The sequence below is a fragment of the Calonectris borealis genome, unplaced genomic scaffold (genome assembly GCF_964195595.1).
Source record: "Calonectris borealis unplaced genomic scaffold, bCalBor7.hap1.2 HAP1_SCAFFOLD_158, whole genome shotgun sequence".
In the NCBI taxonomy this organism is placed as follows: domain Eukaryota; kingdom Metazoa; phylum Chordata; class Aves; order Procellariiformes; family Procellariidae; genus Calonectris; species Calonectris borealis.
In genome coordinates this window covers 24,231-37,170 of record NW_027441544.1, presented here as the reverse complement: position 1 = coordinate 37,170, position 12,940 = coordinate 24,231, and the positions used below count along the sequence as shown (strand labels likewise).

The 12,940-nt window shown below is 55.5% G+C and overlaps 2 long non-coding RNA genes across 2 annotated transcripts; both read left to right on the top strand.

Annotated features, from left to right (window-relative positions):
* Positions 1 to 529: 529 nt before the first annotated feature.
* Positions 530 to 5,117, top strand: LOC142077118 (uncharacterized). Its single transcript, XR_012671560.1, has 7 exons — positions 530 to 625; positions 1,343 to 2,386; positions 2,810 to 2,873; positions 3,258 to 3,431; positions 3,536 to 3,777; positions 4,476 to 4,625; positions 4,908 to 5,117. It is a non-coding gene; the product is annotated as an uncharacterized LOC142077118 (long non-coding RNA).
* A 4,677-nt stretch (positions 5,118 to 9,794) lies between these two features.
* On the top strand, positions 9,795 to 12,417 carry LOC142077128 (uncharacterized). Its single transcript, XR_012671570.1, has 4 exons — positions 9,795 to 11,169; positions 11,593 to 11,656; positions 12,041 to 12,214; positions 12,319 to 12,417. It is a non-coding gene; the product is annotated as an uncharacterized LOC142077128 (long non-coding RNA).
* The last annotated feature ends 523 nt before the right edge of the window (positions 12,418 to 12,940 follow it).

Here is a 12,940-nt window from a genome sequence, read left to right as displayed (position 1 = left end):
GGTATTTCAACGGGGCGCCGTGCGCATGCGCGGTCCCGGGGCGCCGTGCGCATGCGCGGTCCTAGGGCGCCGACTACAACTCCCGGCGTGCCTCGCGCGGGCGGGCCGGCCGGTGGAGCCGCGCGTTCATTGGTTGCGGACGGTATTTCAACGGGGCGCCGTGCGCATGCGCGGTCCCGGGGCGCCGACTACAACTCCCGGCGTGCCTCGCGCGGGCGGGCCGGTGGAGCCGCGCGCTGATTGGTTGCGGACGGTATTTCAACGGGGCGCCGTGCGCATGCGCGGTCCCGGGGCGCCGACTACAACTCCTGGCGTGCCTCGCGCGGGCGGTCCGGTGGAGCCGCGCGCTCATTGGTTGCGGACGGTATTTCAACGGGGCGCCGTGCGCATGCGAGGTCCCGGGGCGCCGACTACAACTCCTGGCGTGCCTCGCGCGGGCGGTCCGGTGGAGCCGCGCGCTGATTGGTTGCGGACGGGGCGCCGTGCGCATGCGCGGTCCCGGGGCGCCGACTACAACTCCCGGCGTGCCTCGCGCGGGCGGGCCGGTGGAGCCGCGCGCTGATTGGTTGCGGACGGTATTTCAACGGGGCGCGCGGCGGGCTCTGCACCGAGGCGGCGGCGCAGCGTGAGTGTGAGGAGCCGCGGGCCCGGGGAGCCGGGCTGTGGCGGGGGGGGGCGGTTCTGCAGGCTCCGGGGACAGGGGCTGGGGGGGCTCCAGGCGGGGGAGGGCCTGTGAGCATCTGGGGAGTGGGGAGTTGGGGGGGGGGGGCTGCGTGCCCTAGGGGGGCCGCGCAGTGGGCCGGGCCGGGGCGGGGGGCCGGCGGGCGGGAGGGGGGGGGCGCTTTGTGCAAACAGATCCTCCCTGCGAGTCCCCACTGTCGCCCCGTGGGGCCGGGGACCCCCCAGCCCTCCCTGCAGGCAGACTGGGGGCTTCGCGGGCCGAGTCGAGGGAGGAGCTGCTGGAGAGAGGGCTTAGAAACGGCCTTCTGCCCCCGAAACTGCTGGAGCGTTTGAAAGGGAGGGACAGGTCCACCCCAGGGCTGTTCCAGGAGCAAAAGCTGGTCCCAGCCAGCTCGCCTCTGCTCCCCCGGCACCGGGATCGGACCTTTCAGCCCCGTTCCCGAGGGCTGAAGTGAGGTGGGGGTCCCCCGGCTCTCCCCGGGGGGCAGGCGGCAGCACGAGGCGGCGGTGTCTCCCCGGTACCCGGCAAAGGGGAGCGAAACCGGCCGGCTGGAGCTCCGGGGGTGCACAGCCCGGCCCCGCACGGCAGAATCCTTCCCTGGGTTTTCACCGTTGGCTGGGTGTGACAAACAGGTTCATTTTGTGCCTCCTCTTTTCCCAGCGTCACCTTCTGCGTCACGTGAAGAAAATCCTGCGCGGTTGACGCCGCTTGCTGCTCAGGTAACGGCACGTGCGGGGCCGGGGGAGCGGGGAGAAACATTGGCGCGTTCAAGGACGCTGCAGGTGCTCCGCGTCAAACCCAGGGAAAAGGCAAATTTGTGCCGGTGCAGAAAAGCTGATGAACGGTTGCCGTTAACAGAGCGCGCGTGCCTCGTTCCCGAATCGGTCCCTGGGTAGTTACGAGCGTTTTCCTTTCAGGGAAAAGAATGAGCTTTCGCCTACGATAAATTAAGAGCTGCCTGTGACCTTCTTTAGGGTCAAGTGTTTCTCTTCTGTTTGTTCGTACTGATTTTACGGGCAGGTTGGAAATAGCCTTTTATTTTTACACGCGTAATTGTAATTTGTAGTACTACGTGGTGTCAGGAGAGTGAATTTTGGAGCACCCAGGTACTACTAGAAACGTAATGAACGAGACACGATGGAAACTGATACTTCAACTGGATTTTTACTTGATTTTTTTTTTCATTAGAGTGTTGATGGCATGTTGTCCTGTGGCTCCATCCCCATTCTGTTCAGTGGAGTCTTCAATCTAGGACTTTGAAGGAAAAAAGTTGGTCCTTCCAAAAAAGGGCTAGTCATTCATGGGATCGAGGCATAGACTTGGCGAGCCGCTTAAGTACGTGATCGGAATTAAAGCCAAATGCCGCTTCGCGTTGCTGCTGTTGGTCTTCGCTTTCATTAGTTTTCCCGCTGCTCCGTCATGGTTGGGAGCTCTGAATCATCCTTTTTTTCACTCCCTAACGCATTTTTCTCCCCAAGGAGAGGCTACGTTTAAAAGCTACTTAGTTTCCTCACAAATGCATTGGTCAGTAAAATGGAGTTAGGATGCTTGGAACCACACAAATGACACCAGTCTTACAGATCTGGACTATTTCTGAACACGTGTTCATCGCGTGCAGATGTCATCGGGATACGGATCATCTGCACTTCGTGCTCTGACGAGACGATCAGCTGAGACAGGGACGAGCTCCAAAAGAAAAGAAAGGTACAACGTCAAAGTTTTGTTTTGTTGTTGGGTTTTGCGGGGTTTTTTTGTGTTTGTGTGTTTTGGGGTTTTTTTTGTTTGTTTTTTTTTTGTTTGTTTGGTTGGTTGTTTGTTTGTTTGTTTTTCCTTAAGAGTGCGACGTTGACTGGTGGCAGCCTGCAGAGCTCTCTTGCTGCCTGACCTCTCTTTTCCTTCTCTGTCACTCCTCTTTCTAGGCAAGTGAGTTCTCGCGAAACTAAAGCTGCCAATGAGCCAAAAAAAAGGCACGGTTGTCTGAAACGTGCAGAAGCTCTAGTGGCCTGTCTCAACAACCGCACCAAAGACGATGCCAAATACTTTCTCCTCCACTCAGTTGTTCTCTTCGCGGCAAAGGAAGCTTTGTGCTAAACGTTGTTTGTTTTTTTTTCCCTTTCCTCTCAGCAGAACGTCAACTGCCGTGAAAGTACGAGACAGGTGGAAAGGATCCCTAGTGGTCTGCAAGTACGAGGTAGGCCTGTGACATGTGTCTGCGTTTTTCCTAAGGTGCTCGTAGCACGGACTTTACAGTTAACACGAGGAACGTGGCAGCTCTCCTTCTATATGATTTTTTAACGTGAAATATTTTAACGCAAATACTAAAAATAAAGGAGGTCTGTTCTGGAGCGTGGTACGCCTCTGCAAAGCTTGCTTCCCTCCGTCTGTTTTCTCTTCCTGCAAGCACGCTCTTCTGTTTCTGTGCGCTTGCTAGGAAAGGGTGCTGTGAAAATAATGTTGGACTAGAAGAGGAAAGGAACCGTTTGTAAGAGCTGGGATGTTCGGGAGAAACAGGCTTTGTTTTCACGATAAAAGCTGTATGCTTTTTCAGTCAGTCGGTGTTTAAAATGCCTTACAGGAGCACTCGAACACCTTACTGAGATGCTAGCATCTGTGCTAAAAGCAATCAAGGTCAAAGAAGCGGCGTGGACAACACGGGACAAATCGGCGTCGCTTCGGTGCGCTTTCCAGGCTTTCCCGAGAAGCGGTAGCAGCCTCGTAACTAGCGACAGAGAGTCCTGATGTGGTTTTGGTGAGTTACTGCTTCTATCGCGTCCTTTTTCCTAACCTGCAGCGCGTAATTTTGACTTTGGTTGGAAAGAGATTTTCCAGAATGGAAATCTTTCTCGTTCAAAGGAGTCGCCTTTTACGAACTTCCCATCAGAATGGATCTTCAGAGATGACGTGCTCGGCAGTAGAAGTCATCCGCAAGGAGACTTTTCGCGCTCTCTCTGGAAAAAAAAAAAAAAAGGGGTAGGTCGATTTCCTTGCACAGACCCAAGCGCAGCACGTCTTCCGATAGTCGACGTACGGCTGATCTTTGGTTCTCGGGTGTAACGGTCGAGAGATCGTAAAGACGCGTTCCTCCGCACGCTCGGGTACGGCCGACAGCGTTAGCAAACCTGCCGGTCCTTTTTGGTAGCCTGATGTATTGCAGCACCGGGGATTTGATATTCCCCACCGCCTGCCCCCACCCCACCCCCCCCCAAAAAAAAAGTAAAACCGTATGGGAGATCTCTTATCTCACTGATTTTTCTATCGTAAACGAAATTTTAAAAAGAAAGTGAAAATTGTATAACTTCCAAACTGACTTGCGTTGTTTAAACTGCAACTGCCAAAGAGCTGTAGCGTATAATTTATTAGGTGTGCTTAAGCAGTTAGGTAGTTGCTCTAAACGTTTAAAAAGAGAGGCAACTGATCGGGTTTTTTTCCCGATCTTTTGGCAGAGCGCTCTGAAGTCCTTTATTTCTGCCTCGCTTTCAGTGGCGCGTTTCCCCGGCAGTTGGGTAGCATCGGTCTCGGCGCAGCTGGCCAGGCGTCCCTCCTAGTCATGTGACGCACGCAAAACCCCTGGTCAAACGATAGCTGTGTAGTTTGGAGGTAGATAATTTAACGGTATGAATTCACAGCTACGCAATTTCAATTAACGCAAAAGGAAAATCAAATATTTTTATAGTATAAGCCTTCTCGTCGTACGTCTGTAAGCGTACGCACGCCTTTTTAGCATAAAATGAATTGCTGAGATTTGTTCTTTCTTTTTCATTTTACTCTTCAAAGTTTTACGCTTCGCTTTCAGCTTTATCGGCCAAGCGAGCGAGATGCGCAGCAGCAGCAGCAGCAGCAGCGCCAGGGCTGGAGCTGTGGCGGCGGATCCGTGAGCGTAGATGCCGATTACGGCGCGCCCTCGTCCTGCAGCCTCACGGGGTTATCTCCCGGCAGCGGTGCTGTAAGGAAGGGACGAGGCGTTTTCCGACACCAGCGAGAGCGTTTACTTCTCTGCGAAGGACGCGTTCAGAATCGCGTCAATTAGTCCTCACGCGGATTTTAAGCGTTCGAATCGCTCGAGCTTTTAAAGGCCGCGTTGTATTTCGAGCTGACCCGTTTGCCTGGCACCCTCCTTTAGCTCGACTGCTACCCTCTCCCTTGTCCTGACCGAATTCCTCTGCTGCCTTCGGTGCTGTTTTTTTTAACGTGCTGAAATAGATCCGTTGGGATTTTTGTTTTTCAGATGCCGTGCTGTAAGCGTCCCGTGGTGCTCAGGAGAGACCCCCGGCCCGGGTTTGCCTGCCGGTCGTTGGGCGTGCTGAGGGTAAGGGGCCGGCTGCCAGCCTGCGGGACGGGGGCTGAGGGGGGGCTGCAAGCGTTTGGGGGGGCCGCCCCTCCTTTATCTTTCTAGCAGAGCACCCCTTTTTGGCGGGGGTGCGTGCGTACATACGCCAACGGCATTATTAAAGTAACGAGCTGCCGGTTGGGGCCATTTCCCTCCTGTTGTGCCTTTTTGGGGGCTGAATAAAAAGGGGGGGTTGGGGGCCTGGAGGGGTGATGATGTCATTTGGGGCACCCCAACATCACCGGCGGGCTGATGATGCCGTGGAGGAGCAGGTGAGTGGGGAATGGGGGGTCATGGGGGGTCCCCCCCCCCACAAAGGGGGTCACAGCCCAAAAGTGCCTGATAATTCCTGGGGGGGTTCAAAAATTTTTAAAAACTCTAAATCTGTCTGTGAGGCCTCGAAATAGAGAAAAATCTCTCCTTGTTCTATATATTGAAAAATAATATTCCTTTATATGTATACAAGGATTTCAAAATAGGAACCTATATCTGCCCTATTATCTAAAGGATTTTAGAGCATAAAAAAATCCGGAAGACGTATATAGGGTTTTAAAATACAAAAAGAACTCCCGTCTATATAAATTAAAAAAGAAAGCACTTCCAAACGCAGAAGGGATGATATATTTTATGTATGAAGGAATTGAAAATAGAAAAAAGTCTGAATAGATACCGCTGTCTACACTTACTACGTGTTACATAGAGAGCCTAAATAGGCGTTATATGTAATCTAAGAGATGATCTATAAGTGCAAATAGATATCTAAGTCTAAAATCTAAGTCTATAAAGAGATAAGTGTAAATATACGTAAGTGTAAATAGAGAAGTCTATAAAGACATTGAAGTGTCAAAATATGTAAGTCGACAGATATCTAGTCTGAGCAGGTATTATATATAATGAGTGGGAAATCGGGGGGTATAAGTGAAACATAAATATATTCACTAAATATATAGAGAGAGAGGTATGTGTAAATACGTTAAGCGTAAACGTCTATGATAGATAAGGTTTTTAAAATGCAAAGAAACCCTGTTTATAGAAAGGATTTAAAAACTCTTCACCCCCCCCACCCCCCCGAACCACCTCTCTGTTGAAGATCCAAAAGCGCTTTCAAAAGCTGCCTCTTCCCTGTTCTCTTTTTCCGTCTTTTCCCATCCTGATTGGGGGCCGGTCCCCCCAACAGGGACTTTCCCCTGCAGGGCCGTGCACACAGAGCGGGACCTGCCGCCGTGGCCTAAAAACACCACAAAACCCCTAATTCGGGGCCTGCAAGGGGTTGGGAAAAAGAAAACCCGCATTTTTGGGGGAAAAATACCCAACTTGGAGCTCCCGGGAAAGCCAAATCCACCAGGATTTGGGCAGCCGGAAAGCAAAAAAACCCCCATTTTCATGCACAAAACGAAAAAGCAAAAATCACCAAGTTTTGTTGTGAAAAAGCGTTGAAAAACCTCCCAGTGGAATATTTTGGAAAAGGAAAAAACCCCAGCTTTGATATTATACAAAAGCAAAAAAACCCCCGATTTGGGGAAGCTTTGGGGTGAAACACCAGCCATTTGAGGGGCCCGGACCCCTGGGGTGCTGCCTGCCCCGCCAACCTGCCCGTTGCCCCCCGCCCAAACTCTGGCACCCCCCTCCCGCTCCCCCGCCCCCCACTCCCACCCCGCTCTCCCTCCTCCTGCGTTTTGGGTTTGTGCTGAGAACGGCGTCGGTGACGCGGGGCTGCGTGAGTTCCCGCTGCGCAGCGCTTGCACGGCGCCGGGGGCTGTGCTGCTCCTCGCCCCGCCCTGCCGGCGAGCGGGCTGGGGGTGCGCGAGGGCCTGGGAGGGGGCACCGCTGGGAGAGCTGACCCCGGCGGACCCAGGGGATGTTCCAGACCCTGTGACGTCAGGAAATAAAACTCGGGGGGGAGGTTGGCGGGGGGGCCGCTGCTGGGCTGCGGCTGGCTGGGCGGGCATCGGGCGGTTGGCGGCGAGCCGTTGTTTTCGTTTGTACCGCTTGTCTGTCTGGGGTTTTTCTCTCTGTTGTTTGGGGTTTTTTTTTTTCCCCCCTTTTCCTTACGAGTGGAGTGTTTTCACTTTTGCCCTTCCAATTCTCTCCCCCCTCCCGCTGAGGGGGCAGCGAGGGAGCGGTTGTGTGGTGCTGAGTTGCCGGCTGGGATTCAACCCCGGCACAAGGTGAGTGGCAAGCCCTGCCTGGCTAAACGCTTTAGGCTCCCCGCGTTATTCCTGCCATCTTGCGAGGCCCTCCTTGTTCTTTCCTGCTGCTTTCAAGTGCCTTGTGCTCCAGCAGCAGGCTGGGAAGGAGGGTTGTGGCAGGAGCGGCGGCTCCCTGTGACTCCTCCTCGGGCTGCGAGCTTCGCCCCGCGTGTGGGCTGCCGAGGATCGTGGGCTCTGCAGGGGCCACAGGCAGCCCGCAGAGCTTGAGGCCGAGCCGTTCCTTTCCCCCTGTGAGCATCTGGGGAGGGGGAGTGGGGGGGCTGCGGACCCCCGAGGGGGCCGAGGAGTGGGGCTGTGCATCCCGGGGGGGCCGGGGAGTGGGGCTGGGGGGGGCTGCGAGCCCTAGGGGGTCGGGGAGAGGGGCTGGAGGACTTCCGGACCATAGAGACCAGACCAGAGAGTATAGCTGGAGGACTCCCGGACCATAGAGATGGCGGACTCCCGGACCAGAGAGTACACCTGGAGGACTTCCGGACCCTAGAGACGGAGGTCCAGACGCATAGAATGTACCCGGGGGACTTCCGCACCATAGAGGAAAATGTCCGGCCTAGAGAGTACAGCTGGAGGACTTCTGGACCATCGAGGCGGTCGTCCGGAGCGGAGAGTGCACGTGGGGAACTTGCGGACCATAGAGAGCAAAGTCCGGCCTAGAGAGTACCCCTGGAGGACTGCCGGACCATAGAGAGCAAAGTCCGGCCTAGAGAGTACCCCTGGAGGACTGCCGGACCATAGAGAGCAAAGTCCGGCCTAGAGAGTATCCCGGAGGACTGCCGGACCATAGAGAGCAAAGTCCGGCCTAGAGAGTACCCCCTGGAGGACTGCCGGACCATAGAGAGCAAAGTCGGGCCTAGAGAGTACCCCTGGAGGACTGCCGGACCATAGAGAGCAAAGTCCGGCCTAGAGAGTACAGCTGGAGGACTGCCGGACCATAGAGAGCAAAGTCCGGCCTAGAGAGTACCCCTGGAGGACTGCCGGACCATAGAGAGCAAAGTCCGGCCTAGAGAGTACCCCCTGGAGGACTGCCGGACCATAGAGAGCAAAGTCCGGCCTAGAGAGTACCCCCTGGAGGACTGCCGGACCATAGAGAGCAAAGTCCGGCCTAGAGAGTATCCCGGAGGACTGCCGGACCATAGAGAGCAAAGTCCGGCCTAGAGAGTACCCCTGGAGGACTGCCGGACCATAGAGAGCAAAGTCCGGCCTAGAGAGTACCCCTGGAGGACTCCCGGACCATAGAGACGGACGTCCAGACCAGAGAGTACACCTGGAGGACTCCCGGACCATCGAGATCAAGGTCCCCCAAGAGCTGGGGAGTGGGGCTGTGGGTCCTGGCGGGACTTGAGAGTGGGGCTCCCAGGGGGCTGGAAAATGGTGTGGTCGGGTGCTGTGAGCTCCGGGGGTCCTGGGGCTGGGAAGTGCTTGCAAACGCTGGGGAGGGGCTGCGAGCCGTGCGCATGCGCGGTGCCGGGGCGCTGTGCGCATGCGCGGTCCCGGGGCGCCGACTACAACTCCCGGCGTGCCTCGCGCGGGCGGGCCGGTGAAGCCGCGCGCTCATTGGTTGCGGACGGTATTTCAACGGGGCGCCGTGCGCATGCGCGGTCCCGGGGCGCCGTGCGCATGCGCGGTCCTAGGGCGCCGACTACAACTCCCGGCGTGCCTCGCGCGGGCGGGCCGGCCGGTGGAGCCGCGCGTTCATTGGTTGCGGACGGTATTTCAACGGGGCGCCGTGCGCATGCGCGGTCCCGGGGCGCCGACTACAACTCCCGGCGTGCCTCGCGCGGGCGGGCCGGTGGAGCCGCGCGCTGATTGGTTGCGGACGGTATTTCAACGGGGCGCCGTGCGCATGCGCGGTCCCGGGGCGCCGACTACAACTCCCGGCGTGCCTCGCGCGGGCGGTCCGGTGGAGCCGCGCGCTCATTGGTTGCGGACGGTATTTCAACGGGGCGCCGTGCGCATGCGAGGTCCCGGGGCGCCGACTACAACTCCTGGCGTGCCTCGCGCGGGCGGTCCGGTGGAGCCGCGCGCTGATTGGTTGCGGACGGGGCGCCGTGCGCATGCGCGGTCCCGGGGCGCCGACTACAACTCCCGGCGTGCCTCGCGCGGGCGGTCCGGTGGAGCCGCGCGCTGATTGGTTGCGGACGGTATTTCAACGGGGCGCGCGGCGGGCTTTGCACCGAGGCGGCGGCGCAGCGTGAGTGTGAGGAGCCGCGGGCCCGGGGAGCCGGGCTGTGGCGGGGGGGGGCGGTTCTGCAGGCTCCGGGGACAGGGGCTGGGGGGGCTCCAGGCGGGGGAGGGCCTGTGAGCATCTGGGGAGTGGGGAGTTGGGGGGGGGGGGCTGCGTGCCCTAGGGGGGCCGCGCAGTGGGCCGGGCCGGGGCGGGGGGCCGGCGGGCGGGAGGGGGGGGGGCGCTTTGTGCAAACAGATCCTCCCTGCGAGTCCCCACTGTCGCCCCGTGGGGCCGGGGACCCCCCAGCCCTCCCTGCAGGCAGACTGGGGGCTTCGCGGGCCGAGTCGAGGGAGGAGCTGCTGGAGAGAGGGCTTAGAAACGGCCTTCTGCCCCCGAAACTGCTGGAGCGTTTGAAAGGGAGGGACAGGTCCACCCCAGGGCTGTTCCAGGAGCAAAAGCTGGTCCCAGCCAGCTCGCCTCTGCTCCCCCGGCACCGGGATCGGACCTTTCAGCCCCGTTCCCGAGGGCTGAAGTGAGGTGGGGGTCCCCCGGCTCTCCCCGGGGGGCAGGCGGCAGCACGAGGCGGCGGTGTCTCCCCGGTACCCGGCAAAGGGGAGCGAAACCGGCCGGCTGGAGCTCCGGGGGTGCACAGCCCGGCCCCGCACGGCAGAATCCTTCCCTGGGTTTTCACCGTTGGCTGGGTGTGACAAACAGGTTCATTTTGTGCCTCCTCTTTTCCCAGCGTCACCTTCTGCGTCACGTGAAGAAAATCCTGCGCGGTTGACGCCGCTTGCTGCTCAGGTAACGGCACGTGCGGGGCCGGGGGAGCGGGGAGAAACATTGGCGCGTTCAAGGACGCTGCAGGTGCTCCGCGTCAAACCCAGGGAAAAGGCAAATTTGTGCCGGTGCAGAAAAGCTGATGAACGGTTGCCGTTAACAGAGCGCGCGTGCCTCGTTCCCGAATCGGTCCCTGGGTAGTTACGAGCGTTTTCCTTTCAGGGAAAAGAATGAGCTTTCGCCTACGATAAATTAAGAGCTGCCTGTGACCTTCTTTAGGGTCAAGTGTTTCTCTTCTGTTTGTTCGTACTGATTTTACGGGCAGGTTGGAAATAGCCTTTTATTTTTACACGCGTAATTGTAATTTGTAGTACTACGTGGTGTCAGGAGAGTGAATTTTGGAGCACCCAGGTACTACTAGAAACGTAATGAACGAGACACGATGGAAACTGATACTTCAACTGGATTTTTACTTGATTTTTTTTTTCATTAGAGTGTTGATGGCATGTTGTCCTGTGGCTCCATCCCCATTCTGTTCAGTGGAGTCTTCAATCTAGGACTTTGAAGGAAAAAAGTTGGTCCTTCCAAAAAAGGGCTAGTCATTCATGGGATCGAGGCATAGACTTGGCGAGCCGCTTAAGTACGTGATCGGAATTAAAGCCAAATGCCGCTTCGCGTTGCTGCTGTTGGTCTTCGCTTTCATTAGTTTTCCCGCTGCTCCGTCATGGTTGGGAGCTCTGAATCATCCTTTTTTTCACTCCCTAACGCATTTTTCTCCCCAAGGAGAGGCTACGTTTAAAAGCTACTTAGTTTCCTCACAAATGCATTGGTCAGTAAAATGGAGTTAGGATGCTTGGAACCACACAAATGACACCAGTCTTACAGATCTGGACTATTTCTGAACACGTGTTCATCGCGTGCAGATGTCATCGGGATACGGATCATCTGCACTTCGTGCTCTGACGAGACGATCAGCTGAGACAGGGACGAGCTCCAAAAGAAAAGAAAGGTACAACGTCAAAGTTTTGTTTTGTTGTTGGGTTTTGCGGGGTTTTTTTGTGTTTGTGTGTTTTGGGGTTTTTTTTGTTTGTTTTTTGTTTGTTTGGTTGGTTGGTTGTTTGTTTGTTTGTTTTTCCTTAAGAGTGCGACGTTGACTGGTGGCAGCCTGCAGAGCTCTCTTGCTGCCTGACCTCTCTTTTCCTTCTCTGTCACTCCTCTTTCTAGGCAAGTGAGTTCTCGCGAAACTAAAGCTGCCAATGAGCCAAAAAAAAGGCACGGTTGTCTGAAACGTGCAGAAGCTCTAGTGGCCTGTCTCAACAACCGCACCAAAGACGATGCCAAATACTTTCTCCTCCACTCAGTTGTTCTCTTCGCGGCAAAGGAAGCTTTGTGCTAAACGTTGTTTGTTTTTTTTTCCCTTTCCTCTCAGCAGAACGTCAACTGCCGTGAAAGTACGAGACAGGTGGAAAGGATCCCTAGTGGTCTGCAAGTACGAGGTAGGCCTGTGACATGTGTCTGCGTTTTTCCTAAGGTGCTCGTAGCACGGACTTTACAGTTAACACGAGGAACGTGGCAGCTCTCCTTCTATATGATTTTTTAACGTGAAATATTTTAACGCAAATACTAAAAATAAAGGAGGTCTGTTCTGGAGCGTGGTACGCCTCTGCAAAGCTTGCTTCCCTCCGTCTGTTTTCTCTTCCTGCAAGCACGCTCTTCTGTTTCTGTGCGCTTGCTAGGAAAGGGTGCTGTGAAAATAATGTTGGACTAGAAGAGGAAAGGAACCGTTTGTAAGAGCTGGGATGTTCGGGAGAAACAGGCTTTGTTTTCACGATAAAAGCTGTATGCTTTTTCAGTCAGTCGGTGTTTAAAATGCCTTACAGGAGCACTCGAACACCTTACTGAGATGCTAGCATCTGTGCTAAAAGCAATCAAGGTCAAAGAAGCGGCGTGGACAACACGGGACAAATCGGCGTCGCTTCGGTGCGCTTTCCAGGCTTTCCCGAGAAGCGGTAGCAGCCTCGTAACTAGCGACAGAGAGTCCTGATGTGGTTTTGGTGAGTTACTGCTTCTATCGCGTCCTTTTTCCTAACCTGCAGCGCGTAATTTTGACTTTGGTTGGAAAGAGATTTTCCAGAATGGAAATCTTTCTCGTTCAAAGGAGTCGCCTTTTACGAACTTCCCATCAGAATGGATCTTCAGAGATGACGTGCTCGGCAGTAGAAGTCATCCGCAAGGAGACTTTTCGCGCTCTCTCTGGAAAAAAAAAAAAAAAGGGGTAGGTCGATTTCCTTGCACAGACCCAAGCGCAGCACGTCTTCCGATAGTCGACGTACGGCTGATCTTTGGTTCTCGGGTGTAACGGTCGAGAGATCGTAAAGACGCGTTCCTCCGCACGCTCGGGTACGGCCGACAGCGTTAGCAAACCTGCCAGTCCTTTTTGGTAGCCTGATGTATTGCAGCACCGGGGATTTGATATTCCCCACCGCCTGCCCCCACCCCACCCCCCCCCAAAAAAATAGTAAAACCGTATGGGAGATCTCTTATCTCACTGATTTTTCTATCGTAAACGAAATTTTAAAAAGAAAGTGAAAATTGTATAACTTCCAAACTGACTTGCGTTGTTTAAACTGCAACTGCCAAAGAGCTGTAGCGTATAATTTATTAAGTGTGCTTAAGCAGTTAGGTAGTTGCTCTAAACGTTTAAAAAGAGAGGCAACTGATCGGGTTTTTTTCCCGATCTTTTGGCAGAGCGCTCTGAAGTCCTTTATTTCTGCCTCGCT